A 20,496-nucleotide genomic window follows, 5' to 3' on the forward strand; every position below is an offset into this window, starting at 1 on the left:
CACCGCCAGCACGTTATTCCTTCACTCATTCGGTCAAAGGGGACCTATTATTTCAAAGGAGGCCGAGGAGCAACCTCCAGTGTACTTATGCATGCACGTGAGCTCTTTATTTGATTTTGCAAGGCAATACGACATTCCAGGATCATGAAGTATGTGGTATAATAGCAATTCCTAGATAACGGTATTTATGCTTGTAAAGTATCATCCGATATAACCATTATAGCAACTTGTTGTTCCATCACTCAGCTCTATCTATTGCTGTGCTATCTCTATGACACTAACTATTTGTAGAATTCAGGCAGTATGGGAGGAATAACAGTGAACAAGGAGCCACTAATACTGGCTGTTTCTGATGCAGCGAGAGAAATTTTAGCCCGAGCTGGGTGGATAGCATACTTCATGTGATTTCAGCCACCCAACGAAGAAATTGCCATTTATTTCCTACAAAATTTACAGAACAGATAGTCCATGGTAAGGGGCAGACAAATCACAGTATCAGATGCTGTGATAGTAGAAGTATCCAGGTTGCCAGCTAAAGGACCCATGTGGGCTAACAAAAAATTGAAGTTGCATGAGGACATCGAAGCCTTTGAGGATGAAGGATAGTAGCTAATCAAAAAAGGCAAAGGAATTCAGCCATATTCACTTGGAGAACTATGGGGAGAGTTAGCAAGGATCGTTCAGAATTACATCACATGCGATGGGCACAAAGACGTGGTAAGGCCGCATCATCTTAAACTCTTAGCAGTTTTGAAACGAAAATGCTCTGTAAATTTACCTGAATTATTGAACTTTTTACTACATGACACCACTGAGAGGCTAAGATGGTCTCGACATATTGAAACCGTTGTAAGCCACCACTGTTTGATTAGGCTGATAGTTAGCTACAACCTTGGCCAACAACAATCCAGTTGGGAGGAACTAATATTTGCTCTTGAAGGTGGTTTGGCTTTGCCTACACCTAACCCTGTTCCGAAAAGGAAGAAGACTAACCTTATAGATAACATTCCCCAAAAGCACGGACATTCTGCCAAGCTTTGGACAAACTTAGGAGTGGCTGAAAATTCCCAGGGCAGTATCAGCCAGCGCATAGAACTATCCAGTCTTGGAAGTGAGTAGTATTTGCAGTTAGAAGGACAGGATGACACTGAATCAGGCCATGTGGAAGAAACAGGGCATTCTGGAGATGAGGAAGTAAATGAATCAAGACTCCCCAGGAGATTTATTACACAATATCGAATTGGCCCAGATCCTGGCCAATATGAATGATTTGATACAGCCTGAAAGCCCGCTTAATTTTAATTTCGGAGCAACTCAATCTATGGAGAACTCTGGCCATGACAGAATTCTATCAGAAAATACAAGCTGCGAAGCAGAAATAAGCACAAAGGCCATTCAAGAAGAGGTGAACCAACCTAGTGACATGCCTCCAAGAGAACCCAACTAGGTAGGCCTAAACATGGAGAATACAGGCCAAATAGAAGGAGTAGAAATAAACCAGGAAGACGACTACCAATCTGGGGACATGGTTCTTGTAGAACAGAGTTAGGATGAGCAACCAGGTTTGTTAGGAGTAGAGACTATTAACAGAATAGTTTCTCCCCAAAAAAAGTATAGAGAAAAAATTAAAAAGCTTAGGAAGGAATAGTAGAGGCTTCGGAAAATGATAAAAAGTCTTAAGAGAAAGATAAAAGAAATATTAGCAGGGAAGGTTCCAAACAAAACCCTGGAGACAGTAAACGTGGCAGTTCAAACTGAATTATATGAAAGAAGAGCTATAGGGACTCAAACGGAGCTCATACTCACTCAACCTATTAAGGAACAACATGCAATTCTTGTAGAAGTAGCTACCGAGACAGAGACTGTACCTTCTTATAACATAGTTGTTCAGACGGAGATGGTACCCTCCTGTAGCATGGGCACCTAGATAGAGGTTTGGACCTCCCATAATAAAGAAACATAGACAGTAGGCATTCCTTCACATAGCAGAAGTACTTAGACAACCATTCAAGCCAAAGATATAATGACAAGCAATAACCCCAGTATATTGAATCTTCAAGAAGATTTAGCACAGGCTGGGCCTATCGTAGAACAACTTGAAAAAGAAACTGTCTCCTAGAAAAAATACCAAGAATTACAGAGGTAGCTTCAGGACATGAATACATCAGAAAGCGAGACCTTCAACAAATATCGAAAAGAAGAAGAGAAAATTGAGAAAATGAAGCTCAGATTAGAGAAGGTCATGAGTCAAATAGACACTATCTGCTCATTATACACTGATGTTTTGGCATGCAGATCACCTACCAATAATTATGCCTTATTTTTGTTAGAACGATATTTGTTGTTAAAAATTAAAGTCGTGAGAGTTGGAAAACCCATCGAATTAAAAACAATTGAGGATTTTATAAATTGTTGCAAACAGCATGGGGTAAAAGTTCAAAGGTTGCTTTGTGAATTTTACTTACACAATTTTGTATTAGAGGAAGAGGTGGAAAAGAACCCCAACCCTTTTGTGGGGGATGTTCAATTCCAAGCCTTTATCTCATTTGTTGTCAATCAACTGAAGTGGTTCAAGGCTCATAACGTGTTCCAAAGACAAGAGCATGGGCTAGATCTTTGGGTTAGAAGTGAACCCAAGCACCCTTTACAAATGCTGGCCAATCACAAGAGTCTAATGACAAGGGAAGGAGTGATAAAATTTTGGGGCCTATTCAGAAAGAGATTGTACAGAAGGGAGTAGAATACTTCCTCTCCATTAAGGAAAGCTCCTTGGCTGTAGCCAAGCTTAGGTGGATAGTCTCCACTAGTAATGTACATAATAGAGAGCCTTTTAATTATAAAAATTTTAAGCTAGCTGCAGACTGTTTTGTTACATATAGCAATCTCATTTTGAGAGAAGGTCCTTATTGGCTAGGATGTCGATTCCGTAGCCCTATCATTTGGTATCCTGCTAAAGGTTATCGAGCTATATACGAATTGCCTGAAGGACAGACAGGGCCCATCTTTGAGCTCTTGGCCAAGAACCATGGTTTTAGACCACTTTACGACATTCCTTCTCCAACTTATTCTTTAACTTCTCTGCATACAAATTACTTGCTTTTCATGAGGACATGAAATAGGGTAAGCAGGGGAGTATGTTGAGTCATGAAATGGGTATGTAATTACTATTAATCTCATCATTATTTTCCTTTATTATTATCTTTTTTATATCCTAATGTGTTAATATATTAAAGAATTATGGTAAGAAATGAAGGAATTATCTGCAATTACGACTTAGCTAATTATTACCCTTCTTTATGCAGGAAAACAACAAAAGGGACAAATGTTGTTCCCTAATGAAGGAACAAAAAAAATCAACAAGCCAAGGAAGGAACATGGCAGTTACGGTCAAGGCTAAAGACGAATCAGGAGAATCAGCGCGAGAAAGGAAAGGATGTTTGAAGTTGGAAATCGGTTGCGAATCCCTCAGGATCAGGCAATCTTGAGGGATCACATTTACCATTTATGTTTTACCCTTTTTTATTATAAAAGGAGATGATTGTAAAAATAAAAGGGGGAATCTATGTTGTTATTGAATTTGTAATTTTAATTACAGACTCTCGCTGTTAAGAGAACACAGTGATATTGTAATGCTACTTATATTCGATGATTAATACATAAGTGAAGTTGTTGTTCCCTCAAGCTATCTGAAGTAACTTAGTAGTGTTCATCGGTAGCTAAGGGCCCGGCCTCTGGTGGATTCAATTGCTTTCTTTGTGTCATACATTTCCAATTCTCACAAGTGTGATGGTTTGATAGTATTCTTTCTTTTTGTGATTTTATCTCCTTCGCTATTTATTGTTTTCCGGTGTTGACATAATATCTTTGCTTTCTATGACTTACAATATTGTCGTTGATTAAGTTCACTTTAATTTTCGATTGAGTCACTTAGATAAATATTCCACTTGATTTAATCAACTATAAAGAGTATCAACTATCAGTATTGGACTCTCATATTGATATCATTGTTGTTTAGATTATTAACTGAAGAGTGAGTTTTATTTAGATTAAATTAGTTCAGAAGAGACGAGTTATTGCTACTATACTCTCAGCTGATGCCATTGCTAGTTGAATTGCTTGAGTAAGAATTGATTATGATTTCGATAGAAGATTGAGTCTTGAAGTTCAGTTGTTATATTCCCTTTAATGATTGTTGTTTGAATTTTTTAGATGCATCTGTTTGCTCTTGTATTTAAAGATATATATTGCAATTTAGGAAACATTACTCTCTAAATTAAATACCAGCCACATACTGTGTACACTCTTGAAATAAGAGGACTTGCCTGTATTGATAATTAATGTGAGGATAATTAGGAGTTTTAAAAGGCACCTATTATCACCCAACATTCTCCACATTGTTTTGGATTTTTTCATACATTGAGAGAGAGAATCAATTATTGAAGTATCAAGGACATCAGATGACCCATCCCACAGAGGGATATTTGCAGACCCTTTTTATAAATCTCCTTCACCAGGTGTTATCAATAAAATATTTATTCATTTTAAAGTCTTTCCATTTGGGTTATTGCATTGGATATCTACATTGATTTTTGCGATTTTGGATCCTATAAAATGTTTTGTTGGAGGTTTTCCAAGTTTTATCATATATCTGAAGCGTAAGAAGCTACAAATTGTTGTTAGGGTCACATGTCACCTACTGACCTAAGTGAATTATTTTTGGTACACCTTATAAGAAATTTCACACTATCATTTACCCTGAGATCCATTACTATGAACCTTCTCTAATACCATTACGTAACACCTCATCCCACGTTCAACCACTTTAGTTTACTTATCACGGTAAACATGAGCTACGAGTTACTATGAATGACCCAACCTCCAAGATTCAGTTATGGAAATGGGGTACGCTTCTCAAAATTACAACATCACCCAGAGACACATCATCACCCACATGTCAAACAATTTCCAATAGTGACCTTTTCCCTGAGCTAGAACCACTTTCAACCTAGCTTTACTTCCAATCCACATGCATGTAGCCCTATGAGTGTGGCCAAAAGGCTCTAGTCGTACACACAACTCACCCTCAATGCGGTTGCGGCTAACATTTCTGAGCTATGTGCATGCAACAACGGACTCAATTCTAGAAATTAAATGGCAGCCTACAAGCCAATTGCCCAGAACTACCCAAAACATTATCATCAAGGTTCCCGAGTCTTCACATTAATTTTCTAAGCTTTGTTATTTCTCAATATTACACAACACATGTTATTCATTTATACAAACACTTGGTAAACATGGTACCTATAGGTGATGAATGCATAATTGTTCACTGATTCATTAGTTTCATCAGAGGTTCATCAAAAAGGCTTACTACCCTCTCACACTAGTTGCGACAATACATATTAGCTCATGCATTCATATAAACCATTCATTACCTTATCAAACCATGAGAAAGATCAATGACAAGATAAAAACATATAATAAGAGATATATCTTGCACGTAACCAACATTTAACCAAAATGATGCCATGATAAACCAGTCATATAATCACACATTAAACCATAACTAATACTCATGGATCTCATTAAAGAGTAACACACATAATTATATGTATAGTGCCAACCAAATCAGGAATTCCACGTACCACTAGACTATAGATTGGGGTTGATCAAAATATTTCTTCCAACCCAATCACCCGTATTCCATCTTGAAAGCATGAATGTGGGATCACATGGGATAAACCAAAACATAACCAAATAAGTAATGAAGAGGTTAAACCACCTCCACCCTTAAGCCATAGAGATTTCACCTAAACCGATTCAGAAATAACGAAAACTATTACAAGCTTCCTTGCCTTAGAAAGTCTTCACCTTACACATAGGAATTTCCCTGCCTCTACCCACCTTTCAAGAGCTTGCCTGGAGAAAACCATTTCCACTCTCAACCCTCGGGATTTTCCTAATATGACCTCAAATAGGATCCAAAATATACCATCAATATAAAGCTCAACCAAACAGGAAACCCGCTAAATCATGGCAATGCAGAAAATGGCATAAGGTAAGGTTGAACATGACTATCAATCCAAGAAAATATGATGAAAATGATAGAGAAATGACCAATAAACCAATGCATGAGCCATGCATTAAAATCCCAACAAGATAATCACACATGAAAATTGTTACCTACAAAAATCCTCCTGTTGGTCACTCTTTTATTTGATTGATTTCTATCATTTATTTCTGTTGATCCAATTCCTCTGACGCTCCTTGTTTCCCTTTCTTGTTCCTCCTTGTGTCTATGTGTTATCCACAATGCTCTCCAAGATTTGTCCAAGTTATCTCTATTTCTGTAGTGTTTTCCTTCTAGTTTCCTCTCCTTTTCCTCAAGGAGAATGCTAGAATGATGTATCTCCAATTTATTTTATTTTCTTTTATTTTCTTTTCATTTTCCTTCATTTTCTTTCCACGCCTATTCTTTTAATATTTTTCTGCTTTTCCTATCTCTTCCTCTTCCCTACCTACTGAAGTAGAGTTCCTTTTATTTTCCTTTATTTCTTTTGCACATTGCCACATTTCCATGCTAGCCTGTAATAAATAAGTCCTCAATTATTGTCTTTTTCCTCTTGTTAATGCCAATTCCATTTTCAATAGCAAGTGAATTAATTATTAATTGCAAGTGGATCCCAATGTAAGTTTCTCCCCTTCATTTAGCTTGCAATGTGTATCCCATGACCTTGGTCTGATTTTTTCCTTTATAATGTCCATATATTATTTATTTACATGGAAGTTCAACCTGGCATTGTTACACTCCTCCTAGGTCTTTTCATCTTTCCTCACCTCTATCACACTATTCATTGTACCTAGATATGTTTGATAAGTTTTTTTTATCAATAGTTTCTCTAATTTCTTTGAATCCTTATCTGGTTGGTCGTGATTGCAACTAGGTACAAGATGGTGTGCTTCTACAATAAGAGAATGAAAATCTTGAATCTATTATTCATGATCTCTTCAATTGTAAATATTTCATAAGTCAAGAGGAAGATGCTATAACTTTAAATGATTAAGGGATTTTTCCGATAGATGCATCTAAATGGTTTATCCATCAAGATTATAATATGCGTAATCATAAATCTGATTAAAATAGTGGCAGTAATAATGTTTTTATTGATACATCTGACGATAGTGGTGTATATATACGTGTTGATTTTTAGAAGCCACCCAAATTTGATGATCCACCATGAGAAAGTTCAAAGACCGGTTAGAAAGTTGAGGCACTTTAGCAGCTACTGATTGTTATGCTAAGTTCTCGCAATCCTGTTGAGATCTCCGAACTAAGTTGGATCCATATTTTCTCACATAATTATTTCCTTGACATTCATCCACTGGATGTGAGCTCATCCTTAAAGGATTTTCAACATTTTCAAGTTAATTCTCTTAACCCTCAAGACAAATTTTTTGATCAGATGGAAGATTCTTGTTTTCTTAATTATTCATCACGTGAATCCCTTGCATCAAACTTATGGTTGGAGAGAATATATTATACAGATACAAACACTTTCAAAGCTTGTCATCCTAATTATCAAGACAAAGGTCATTTTTGGTTGGAAGATTCCACAGTGCCAAACACTTCTGAGATCGATCACCTTCATCTCCCTTTTGTGTATGTCATGAGGTTAATTATACTTTTAGCAATATCTCCCTTCTTGAGTGATAGTGAATTCTTAAGCCATTCATTGAATCAAAACCCTGGTGTTGATATGAAAACTTGGTTTGATTTGACACTCGCTTCTAAACATTTTCCAACCTAGTATCCTAATTGGTTCCTTGAATTTACAATGTCAGTGATTGTTTTAAATTATCTAAGCTTTAATATTGTTGGTTTTTCATGTGATCATATAGAAAACGAACCAATATGTTATCAACCTATTTTTCTCCCTAACGTTAATGTTCATGAGATAGTATGCCTTTTGACCTCTTTTTGCGCCTCAGACCATCTTTTTCCCAATCACGACACTGAGTCGCATGGATGATGGCTTATTAGAGAAACAAGAACCTTCCAGTTGTTGGAAACTTGCCTTACGAGAGTGATTACAATATTTTTCTTCTTGTTTTGTGCCTGCGACTGGGGAATATTGCTAGAGCCTCGTGGTTCCTAGAAGATTAGTTCGACTCATCACCTATTCGAGCTAGTTAGGAATTATCATTGAGAAGATTCCATAACTTCTCGTCATCTTAGGAATCTACATTAATCCTCCTAGGAGCTCTCCTCATCCTATTTATATTGGACCACTTGAGAGGGTGAGGCTAGTTAGTGTCTTTGGGATCTATAGTTTATGCTTTAGCATCATATTTCTGCTGAGAGAGATAGAGTTTGTGAGGCTTATGCTACTAGAGTCTATGTTTTTCCTATTGTAGTGGGGAGACTCTACCATATTTTGGAGAGGTGATATGAAAAAATGAATATTTGCATTTTTATCTTGAGCTAATAGAAATATATGTTACTTCCTTGCATTTACATGTTTGCAGTAGTTACATATATTGATTATATATTGTTTTGAGTTGGCGATCTTCTAAGGAAAATCACTTGTCGTCCTTGAGTGTTTGTGGCTATGTGTAGGTGTTGAGATTGAGTGGAGATGAAGTAGATCACTTGAGTGGAGCACAAGGATTCTACTAAAAATAAAAAACCCTTCACCAACCTGCGAGGAGGCCATGTGTAGTCTCTTTCCTTTATAGCATCTAGAACCGTTTACTTGCTACATGTTTGATCATTGGTCTAGGATTTGATTTCCTATCTTTTAGCCATTTTTTCTCTTGTTTTATGGTGATCTTATTCAGGGAGAAGATGACCGAGTAATAGCTCCTTGTATTTAAATTTCATTGCAACAAAAATGGTGATTTCAATGAGAGAATTCTTGTTTCATGTCTGCTTCACCTCGAAGATGTTATCAGCATAGATAAGATTTCAACTCCAATCTCTTTTGATCTAAGTCCTTGGATTTGTATCCTCACTCTTGTTTTGACCTCTAAGATTTTTCATAATGTATTGCAGCCATCAACTTCTCTATAGACCTCATACATTAGGGGGCATCTGTTATCAACCTATTTTTCTCCATAGGGTTACCGTTTTTGAGATATTATGATTTTTGACCCTTTTCTAGGCGTCAAACCTTCTTTTTTCTAGTCATGACATTTAGTCGCATGGATGATGGCTTATCAAAGTGACTAGAAACTTATAGTCATTAGAAACTTCCCTTATGAGAATGAATGTAGTATTTTTCTCCCTGTTTTGTGCGAGCGACTGGGGAACATTTCTAGTGTCTCGTGGTTCCTAGGAGATCAGTTCAACTCATCACCTATTTGAATTGGCCAAGACTTATCATTGAGAGGCTTCCCTAACTTCTCGACATCCTAAGAATCTACATTCATCCTCATAGGATATCTATTCATCATATTTATACTATACCACTTGAGAGGGAGAGGCTATTTAAAGTCTTTGGGATCCAGAGTTTAAGCTTTAGCATCTGATTTCCACTGAGAGAGATTCAATTTGTGAGGCTTATTCTGTTAGAGTCTATGTTTTTCCTATTGTAGTAGGTAGAATCTTCCAGATTTTGGAGAGGCTAACTAGGTGAAGGTATATTTTTATTTTGATGTTGACTTAATAAAAATATATGTTCCTTCCCTATATTTACATGTTTGCAATAGTTACATATATTGATTCTATGGCATTTTAAGATGATGATCCTCCGAGGAAGATCACTCACCATTATTGATTGATTTTGGTTATGTGTAGGTGTTGAGATTGAGTACATATGAAGTATATCACTTGAGTCAAGTGCTAATATTATGCTACAAATTCAAAACCCTTCAGTGACCTGAAAGGAGGCTAGGTGCATGCTCTTTCCTTTATATCATCTAGAACCGTTTTCTTGCTGCATGTTTGAGCATTGGGTTGAGATTTTATTGTCTATTTATTGGTCATTTTTTCTCTTATTGTCTGGTGATCTTATTCAAGCATAAGATCATGGAGCAATAGCGCCTTGCATGTAAATTTCATTGCAGCATGATAGAGGATCAAGAATCATATGCACTAACCGACCAATTTGATCATAATACAAGTTTAAACAACTATCACACAATTAATCATTTTCCCATTAGCATAGCTTATGATAGTTGCTTTACATTAATTGATTGTTTTGAACGTAATGCTCTTTATGATTCATCATTTCACTGTTCATATCATTTTTGGATAGTTGCGGCACTTCAGTTTGAGCTGATGGTTATGTTAGATTATCACCATCTTGAGAAATACGTACGATGAGATTAGATTGAATTCCCTTCATAAGATTATTTTTGTAATTCGAATGTGCTAATTGGAACTTTATTTTTTTATGAGTCTCAAGGTTTTCAAATTGGTTGTTTTGAATACCAAGGTCCAGTGACTGAATGATTAGATCTATCTTACCTAGCAACATCTGTTAAAAATAATAATTTTTTTATCCTTCTTGATGTTTCCAAAAATTGGAAACATGGATGAATGTACTGTTATGAAACCAGCTCACAAAAAGATAGAAAAGATAGATCAACACCTTAGAAATCAGCATCTTCGAGGGGGAAACCTCCTTTACATTACACAAATGAACAATTCTTGGATGATTCAAATGACAAAACATCCTTTCTATATATAGGAGTCTAAGGGGTTACAATATAACCAAGCCGACCTAACAATAATAATATAAAGGCACAAAAATAACAATAGAGGGATTCTATGGGGCACAATAATAACAAGATGGGGACAATAGGGGCACAACAATAATAATAAGGGATACAACATCAATAGTAATGGTGGTGTTATAGGAAAATTTGGGCACATCAACCCCAACTTCCGGATCAGTGATATTAGGGTCCATCAACCCCTAATTCAATTGTTGTCATTCCCTAATGAAGTTAACCTACATCATGCTTTCTTCCCAAGAGTTTCATGACACCATTCATCCAGAAAATGTCCCTAAAGAGACCATTGTAGGTAGCCTTCTATCTGGCTGGCAATGAATGGTAGGCACTACACTGTCAGGGTGCTATGCATAGCACCTGGCCTTTGTATCACCTACGATGGGCGAGATCCAATGAATTTTTCAAATGAATCCATTGGATTCCTCATCTAATGGTTGCTTCTAGGGGTTTCTAGAAGGATTGGGCTCACTTTTGGATGAGGAAGGAGATGAATGAACCTGAATCCATTATCCCTTCCTCCATGGAACCACTTCCAAAATATGGCAAAGCATTCATGAGGGCCATTAATGGCCAAACCTCCTCTTTTCAGCTATAAAAGGACCAAGCTCTCATTGGCTGGTCAAGATTGGAACTTCTTGAGCTAAGGAAATGCTGCTTGGATGAGATTACTAGATAGAGCAATGTTATCATGTCAAATTGTTGTTTCCATGAGGAGAGAAGGGATTGAAGCTGGAAGGATGACACTAAATCGGACATGCATCTACATGGGTTGTAATCTTCCCTTCTATGAATAAAGAGTTCTATGCTTTTTCCATTCATGTGATGTATCTTGTACTTTTGACTCTATAATATGTTTAGTTAACAGATCGATATGTATGCTTTGATGGTTTTCTATCTCCGCTTGTGTGCAGGTACCTTTCAAGTGAGTTAAGTATGGAAGGGAGTGGCGAAAGTGGCCAAAGGAAAGAGTGATCGAGCCAGAGATACAGGTTGGTACTTTTTCTCCTATTTCTTTTATCTGTTAGCTATAGGAAAAGCAATGGAATTACTCTAACTATTGTTCTAGACTTGCTACTAGGTCTAGGGGTTAGTCGTTCGAAAAGACAGTAAATTTTCCCATAACAAAATGGTGACTCCACTGGGGAGCGATCCTATCCCTTATAGTAGCTAATCCATCTTTTGAAACACTTTGACATACTTTACCCTCTATTTTTCATCGAATTTAAGTCCAATTCATAGAAATTTGAGTCCATTTTGAGCATAAAATTGTCATTCTGGAATCATAGCACCTTTGTAACTGACAGGGTGCTATGTATTGCACCCTCTGCACAGAGACAGTGCTATGCATCGCATTGTCCCTCACTGTGGCTTGCGATGGTTCCTTTTGGAGCAGTTTTCCCATCTAGGAGCTGAATCCTTAAGTCAATTTTCAGTTGTTTGAATTGTCTATTGGATTTTGATGAGTTCTTGTCTCTGAAAGCAGTCTTTGTTTCCTTGTTTCGACCCATTTTTGACTGGATTGTTAAATTTTTGTTTATGTATTTATTTATCATTTGCAGTCCTTAGTCGAAAGTAGTTTCAGTGGATTGTTATGAAGTGTCCTAAAATCTTCCTTTATTAAATAATCGATTGGTCTATTTTGTGTATTTGATTCATATTTTCGTTTAAGTGTCGAAAACATTCGTTTCCTTAAAGTTGAAAGTGTCATTTAGTCTTCCTTTATATTTAAGTGAAATTTTCATAAATCGAAATTTGTGTGAAAAGAGTTTTTGAATCATTTGTGCATTTGTTCATTTTAGTGCATAATTCACATTAAGGAGAATTGAAAAGAAAAACAAATACATGTAATTGCATTTTAGGAGATTGAATGTGTGTGCTTAAAAGGAATGGTTAGGGAAATGCATTAGTGAGTCTATTTGCTGTTTGATCCAAAAAGTACTTGTTTGCTCTTTCCCTTGTAGCTAGGATTTTCATTGTCAAAATGGAAAGAGTGCTTCTCATTTTTAATTGCATTCTTAGGAATTTTGGAAAACATCACGTGGGGAAACCCAAAGGAAAATTTTAAGTAAGATCAACCTAAAATTAACCTCAATTAACCTAATAATGCATTAGAATTTAATGCAAACATCTATAGGTGTCTAGGCTAGAGACGTGTTCTGGTGTCTTAAAACCTAGTGGTTGTCGTTTCATTGAGGTTGGGTGATTCCTCCTCTTTGAACTGGTAAGTACTAGTACGGACTTGTGCTCCCTGTACCATCGTGTATATAGTGGGAGACCCCAATAGGTTTAAATCCTTTATCCCTAGGAAGCCGAGTCTACCACCTTACCGATCACAATGCACTGAACACAGCATTTGGGAAGACTATCTGCCGTACGGTAAATCCTTGGTAATTTCTCTTTAATTTACCACCAAGGTGTATATTGTAGTTTTGTGATTAGTTTGGTAAACCCTCTTGCTTAGTATCTCCAGAGCAGTTAGGTTTTCTCAATTTTGACTCCTTAAAAGAAAAGGTCCATCTAAGCTCCTGTCCTTTCAAGCTCATTAAACAACGAAAGAGACTAGAGTTATCTTTTTCTTTTTCTCGACTCTTAAAAAATGAAAAAGCAAAGTTAAGTTCTTGCGTTGTAAAAGTTAATTGATCGCGATAACATCCTCCATGCTTGTTTTTTAGTTAATCTTAGGTTGAAACATATGGCGACAAATCTGGAGTCCACCAATCAAGGAATTCCTTTTGATGGGAATCCTAGTCCTTTTCCTCCGTTTGGAAATATTGGTGCTCCATATATGGCTACATTATCCCTTCTATGATTTATCATTGGCTTGGCAGTATGGTTGTTTTCAACCTCCTTGGTTCAAAATGTCGTGATTTCTCCGCAATCGAGTACACCTCCAACTGGAAAAAATCAACCTCTAGTTGATCCTAAAGTTGACCCTTTGCCTTCTTCCTCGGTTGTTTCTTCCTCCCCTTCTTCCTCTTTGCCTGGTGAAAGTATTGGTACTAGTAACCAGGTGGCTAAGAAGGAAAAGAAAGGGAAGAAGAAGAAGAAGAAGAAGAAGCAAGTTCAACAGAGGGGCAACTAAGCAACCATTGCTTTGAATGCAACATCTGATGAGAAACCATCCGTTAAGCCTCACAAAGTTCGATATCCATGCAAACTTTGTGTGAGAGACCATCTTCTTCAAAATTGTCCTGATATTCCTTAGATCTTAGAAGAATGGTCTTGTTGTTCACATCATCCCATGTCATCAACCTCTAGAGATCATGTTGGTGACATACCATCAACTAGTGATAGTAAAGTTCCTAGAAAGAAGGGAAAAGTCAAGTTTCCATGTAGGTTATGTGAAGGGAATCACCCCATTCACCTTTGTCCCTATCTGGATGAAGCCAAGAGACTGTTGGATAACCATCCTACTTCACCACATAAATTTCAATTTGGTTACACGAAACTCTCCCTAAATCCTTCACTAGTTGATGAATTAACTAACCAAAATCAACTGTCGGTCAAACCCACTCTCTCTGAAAGTGAATCCTTTGAGTCCATACTTGACCCAAATCAACAAGTCTACGTAACAGTTGACCAGGTTTCACCTTCAACTAATCATACCTTTCCCGAAGAGAGTGAACATGATACCACTCAAGTTCTTTTTGTTTCTTTAGATTCAAATGAGCTTGGGGGAAGTCCTCCTGTTCCATCAAGAGAAGAGGAAAATCCTCCCGCTCTTGTAACTCAAGGGGTTAATCCTCCCGTTTCTATGGTACCCCCTCCAAGTAGTCTAGTCACTTCCTTTGATTGGAATCGACTAGCAACATTCCGCCTTCCTTCTTTTGTGCCTTTCCAAATCATAGTACAAGTTTGTAATATGATTGTATTGGGCACTATTATATATGAAGGTGCATCAGTGAGTATCCTTTCCTCAACTGCTTGGCAAGCGATTGGTTTGCCACTTCTTGTGCCTGTTACACAGAATATGTTGGACTTTAACAGATGAACCAGTCAACCATTCGGGATCCTCCCTCAGTTACCTATTACATTGGGAGGAAAAACCGTTTATCTGAATGTGATGGTAGTCCCAGGACCTTTAGATTACAATTTACTTCTTGGGCGTGACTATTTTTATGACATGGGAGCTACTGTTTCAACACTCTTTCGAGTGATTTGTTTCCCGCATGAAGGCAAAATTGTCACCGTTGACTAGCTTTCATTTCCCAGTCCAAATATGGCTCCCAATCAACCATCTTCCCTAATTGGTCCTTTTGTACCAATGGTATCATCCCCGCCACGGGTTAATTATGTCGCAACCTGTTCTATACCTACATCAACTAACGATCAATTCATTGATGTTGTACATTATGTACTGGGGGCATTGGATCCAGATCTCTCCTTCATGACCACTTATGAGTTGTGATCTGAAGATCTCCGAGGATAGTTCTTTTACTGTGTCAACCTTGTTAAAAAAATGAAACAGGTTCTCCAAGGATAGTTCTTTTACTGTGTCAACCTCATTAAAAAATGAAACAGCTCCCCCGAGGATAGTTCATTGTCTTTTGTCAACCTCGTTAAAAAATGAAACAGCTCCCCCGAGGATAGTTCGTTGTCTTCTTTCAACCTCGTTAAAAAATGAAACAAGGAGTTGGGGATAGTTCTTGGTCTTGTGTCAACCTCGTTAAAAAAACAAACAAGGGTACAAGGAGACTTCTTTGTCTTGTGTCAACCTCGTTAAAAAATGAAACAGGTCTGAGGATAGTTCATTGTCTTGTGTCAAGCTCATTAAAAAATGAAACAAAGGGCCTACGAGGATAGTTCCTTATCTTGTGTCAACCTTGTTAAAAAATGAACCCAAGGGAATCCGAGGATAGTTCCTTGTCTTGTGTCAACCTAGTTAAAATATGAAAGAAGGGGTCCTAGGATAGTTCGTTGTCTTGTGTCAACCTCGTTAAAAAATGAAACATGGAGTATGAGGATAGTTCTTTTACTATGTCAACCTCATTAAAAAAATGAAACAGGTCACCAAGGATGGTTCATTGTCTTGTGTCAACCTTGTTAAAAAATGAAACGGAGGCATATGAGGATAGTTCTTTTACTGGGTCAACCTCATTAAAAAATGAAACAGCTCCATGGGGATAGTTCTTTTAATCTTATGTCAACCTCATTAAAAAATGAAACAGGTCCATGAGGATAGTTCCTAGTCTTGTGTCAACCTCGTTTAAAAATGAAACAAGGAGTATGAGCATAGTTCCTTGTCTTGTGTCAAGCTCATTAAAAAATGAAACAAGGTCCCCTAGAGCGAAGTTCCAAGTCGAGTCTTTGAGTAGATCTCATAAAATCCCAGTCGATTCTTTCACTTGATCTCGTAAAGAACCTTCATTCCATCCACTTGATAGCCACGAGTAGTCTACTGAGGTGAATGTAATGAAGCTTGGGGGTCATGCACCTAGTGGTAAAGTTAAGTTTCCCTATAGGTTATGTGAAAGGAATCATCCCATTCACCTTTGTCTATCTGGACGAAGCCAAAAAGGTGTTGGATAACCATCCTGCTTCACCACAGTGATTTCCATCTCGTTACAGAAGACTCTCCCTTTCATCATGTTGGGGGCATGTAAACTGAATTCCAAGCATAGTTTTTCATTTCGAGCTTGTGTAAAAATGAAACTGAATCCAAGCATAGTTTTTCGTTTCAAGCTTGTGTAAACATGAAACTGAATCCAAGCACAGTTCCCTATGGTTCAAGCTTGTCTAAAAATGAACCCATTTCCATTTTTAAACCATGGTGATTTCTAGTCTATCAACCTTTTTTTCAGATGAGCCTTGGTTGTTTTCATCCCATCGGCACCATCCCTTTCACCGATCATACGCTTTCACTTAGTCATTTTACCCTTTTTGAGGAACAGCTGCAATGAGTGGTCTTATTAGCCAACCTCTTCAAATAAATCAACATGTTTTGAGAAGTTCCAACATCACCGGAACCAGTTGCTACCCTAGACACCACTCGTTCCTCAAAATGGAGTCCTCTTTAAGCTCTTTTTAGAATCTCTAAATATGAAAAGATTGTTGAGCGCTTGTCATTTCTAGCTCGTTAAACGGATTAGAATCGATATCTACTAAGTATAGTTTTACCCCTTCTTTGGGCTGAGATAGATTAACTATTAAAAAGGTACTCATTGGTCGAACATGATCAATAGGTTCTCTCTTGTATTGTTTTATGCTTTTTCGGGCTTGAGAGACAATTTACGAAAAAGAACTTTTGGATTTTTCTTTCCGTCCCTTTTCAGACTCTCTAAATATGAAAAGGATCGAGTTGTCTTTGTCGTTACACTCATTAAAAACATCAAATAGCAAAAAACTTGTCCATCTAGACAAGACTGAGTTTCACCTTCGCTAGACTCATTAAAACATCAAATAATGATGGATTCAACCGAAGGGTGAAATTATACAACAACCATATGTTATCCTCCTCAAACTTGATAAAAAAAAAAGAGGTACTGGTCAGAAATGACTAGGGAAAAATGGGAAAAAGCTGGGAACACTTTATGGTAGCAGGTCACTCTTGAACATGAAACTTTCACCTCATCACCGTCACTATGTGGGTTGGGTCATTTAGCTTGATGGTTATCACACCATTGGTCTATCATACCATCCATCACTTTGATTTGGGTGAATTCTACCAATTCACTTCAATGTCACCGATATGTTCAAGAGAAGTCATTTTGTTCAAAATCTCATACTTTGCAATACAATAAACCTTCATTTTCATGCCCGCCATTCCTGAACCTTGTGTCGTCAGTCAATGTTTCATCTCAAAAATCATTTACCTCGTTTCGTGTCTTTGATGTGGGATACATCAAGGCCTTCCTGTGACGAGTCACTTCTTGTCGAGATCAGCACATCATCTAAGAAGTTGACTTAGAAACACCCCTTCAGTACTTTGAATCTTGCATACATCAATGGCAGGTTTCTCGCTTCCAGCAATATGTTGACATCAATGACCTTTGACCGAAAGACTTCATTTGGTGTTCGACATCAAATCATTTATTCACACCATGTGAAATGCACTGCCGTACCTTGAGGGTCATTATCATTATCGGTGATTCCTCTCACGTCTGTTAACGACTTACATCATTGGCTGGTAATCAAACGATGTCTCTAAATGTTCAACTTCAGAGCATCTATTCACATGGTTGTACTTGAGTGAAAGATTTGATGAGATTGAAGACCCCGGATCTAGTTTCATCTATCTGGGCTATGATATATTTTTCAGGAGTACTATATCAAATGTACAATGGCCTTACATTCATGGTCATCCATTCATGGGTCTACATCTATAGATGACTATATTTGTACATGTAATGAAAGTTTATAAATCTGAGCAGGGCTATGCCTTCCCTTAGCTAATTGTGATAAAAAATCAAAGTATCATGATATTTGTATTGTAACTGATGTAGGTCACCTTCTGGTTCAAAACCTTCTCTCCAAAGTGGTAAAGCACCTCACTCGACATGGTTATTTTTGACTTCATGCTTTAGGGGGCATCTGTTATAGGAAAATTTGGGCACATCAACCCCAACTTCCAGATTAGTGATATTAGGGTCCATCAACTCCTAATTCAGTTGTTTTCATTCCCCAATGAAGTTAACCTACATCATTCTTGCTTCCCAAGAGTTTCATGACACCATTCATCCAAAAAAATGTCCCTAAAGAGACCATCGCAGGTAGCCTTTTATCTGGCTGGCAATGAATGGCAGGCACTATATTGTCAGGGTGCTATGCATAGCACCTGGCCTTTGTATCACCTGCGATGGGTGAGATCCAACAAAATTTTCAAATGAATCCATTGGATTCCTCATCCAATGGTTGCTTCTAGGGGTTTCTAGAAGGATTGGGCTCGCTTTTAGATGAGGAAGGAGATGAATGAACCTTAATCCATTATCCCTTCCTCCATGGAACCACTTCCCAAATATGGCAAATCATTCATGAGGGCCATTAATGGCCAAACCTCCTCTTTCTAGCTATAAAAGGACCAAGCTCTCATTGGTTGGTCAAGGTTGGAACTTCTTGAGCTAAGGAAATGCTGCTTGGATGAGATTAGTAGAGAGAGTAATGTTATCATGTCAAATTGTTTTTTCCATGAGGAGAGAAGGGTTTGAAGCTGGAAGGATGACACTAAATCGAACATGCATCTACATGGGTTGTAATCTTTCCTTCTATGAATAAGGAGTTCTATGCTTTTTCCATTCATGTGTTCATGTGATGTATAGTGTACTTTCGACTCTATAATATGTTTAGTTAACAGATCGATATGTATGCTTTGATGGTTTTTTGTCTTGGCTTGTTTGCAGGTACCTTTCAAGCGAGTTAAGTATGGAAGGGAGTGGCAAAAGTGGTCAAAGGGAAGAGGGATCGAGCGAGAGATATAGGTTGGTAATTTTGCTCCTCTTTCTTTTGTCTATTAGCTGTAGGAAAAACAATGGAATTACTTTAACTATTGTTCTAGACTTGCTACTAGGTCTAGGGGTTAGTCATTTGAAAAGACACTAAATTTTCCCACAATAGTGGGAATCACTAGTATTATAAGGACCTAACATGCCCCTCTCCTTCAGAAAAGTGTTTTCCTCAATGCTTAAGTAGTTCTGGATACTTTTGTATAAAATTCGCATCCTCCTATGTGGAATCTTCAATGTGTAAGTTCTTCCACTTGAAGAGATACTCTGAAATTGATCGATTTCATAGCTGTCGAGTTCTTTTTTCTTTGACTGCTTCAAGTTCCAATATGATTTTTCCTTCCTCATCAAGTTCTGCCAATATTGTTTGAACTAGAAGCTTGTCACCTATTACCTTCATTAAGCATGAAACATGGAAAACTGGGTGCACTCGGAAAGCTATAGGAAGCTCCAATTTGTATGCCATCGTACCTGTCTTCTGCAACACCTTGTACGGACCATAATACTTTCGTGATAATTTATTATCCTTCTTAGCTTGCTCGAGGGACATTTATTTATATGGTTGTAGCCGTAGGAATACCCAATCACCTACATCAAAACTTCTTTCGCTGAGATGTTGATCGGCCTGATATTTCATTCTATTCTGCGCCAAGGTGAGGTTATCCTTTAAGAGTTGCAGAACTTGTTGTTGATGCTCAATGTGATCTTCCACTACTTGAACCTTAGAATTTTATCTTAAATATGATGTTATGGATGGTGGATGATATCCATAAAGTGCCATAAATGGAGTCATTTCTGTTGCAGTATGGAAAGAAGTGTTATACCACCATTCAGCCAGAGGCAACCATTTGACCCATTGTGTTTGTTTATCAGAGACAAAGCAATGAAGATATCCTTCCAAACATTTGTTTACTATCTCAGTTTTCCAATCAGATTGAGGATGATAAGATGAGCTATGAGCTAACTGAGTACCAAGACAAGAAAATAATTCTATCAAAAAATTTCTAATGAAAATGGGATCTCTGTCACTTACAATAATCTTCGAGTTTCCATGTAGCTTTTGAATTGTTTCCAAAAATGCAGTAGAAACTTTACTGGCATTAAATGGACAAGATAATGCACAAAAGTGTGCATACTTGGTAAGTCTGTCAACGACCACCATGATAAAACTCTTTCCTTCAGACTTGGGTAAACCTGTGATAAAATCCATTGAAACCTCCTCCCAACGTTGGCTTGGAATGGATAAAGGTTGTAATAGTATTGGGGTCTTAATTGTTTCAACTTTATTTTGTTGGTAAACCAAACATTCAGCCACAAACTT

The sequence above is a fragment of the Pinus tabuliformis genome, chromosome 9, assembly GCF_031772625.1.
Source record: "Pinus tabuliformis cultivar Carrire ecotype Pingquan chromosome 9, CPIR1, whole genome shotgun sequence".
Classification (NCBI taxonomy): Eukaryota; Viridiplantae; Streptophyta; class Pinopsida; order Pinales; family Pinaceae; genus Pinus; species Pinus tabuliformis.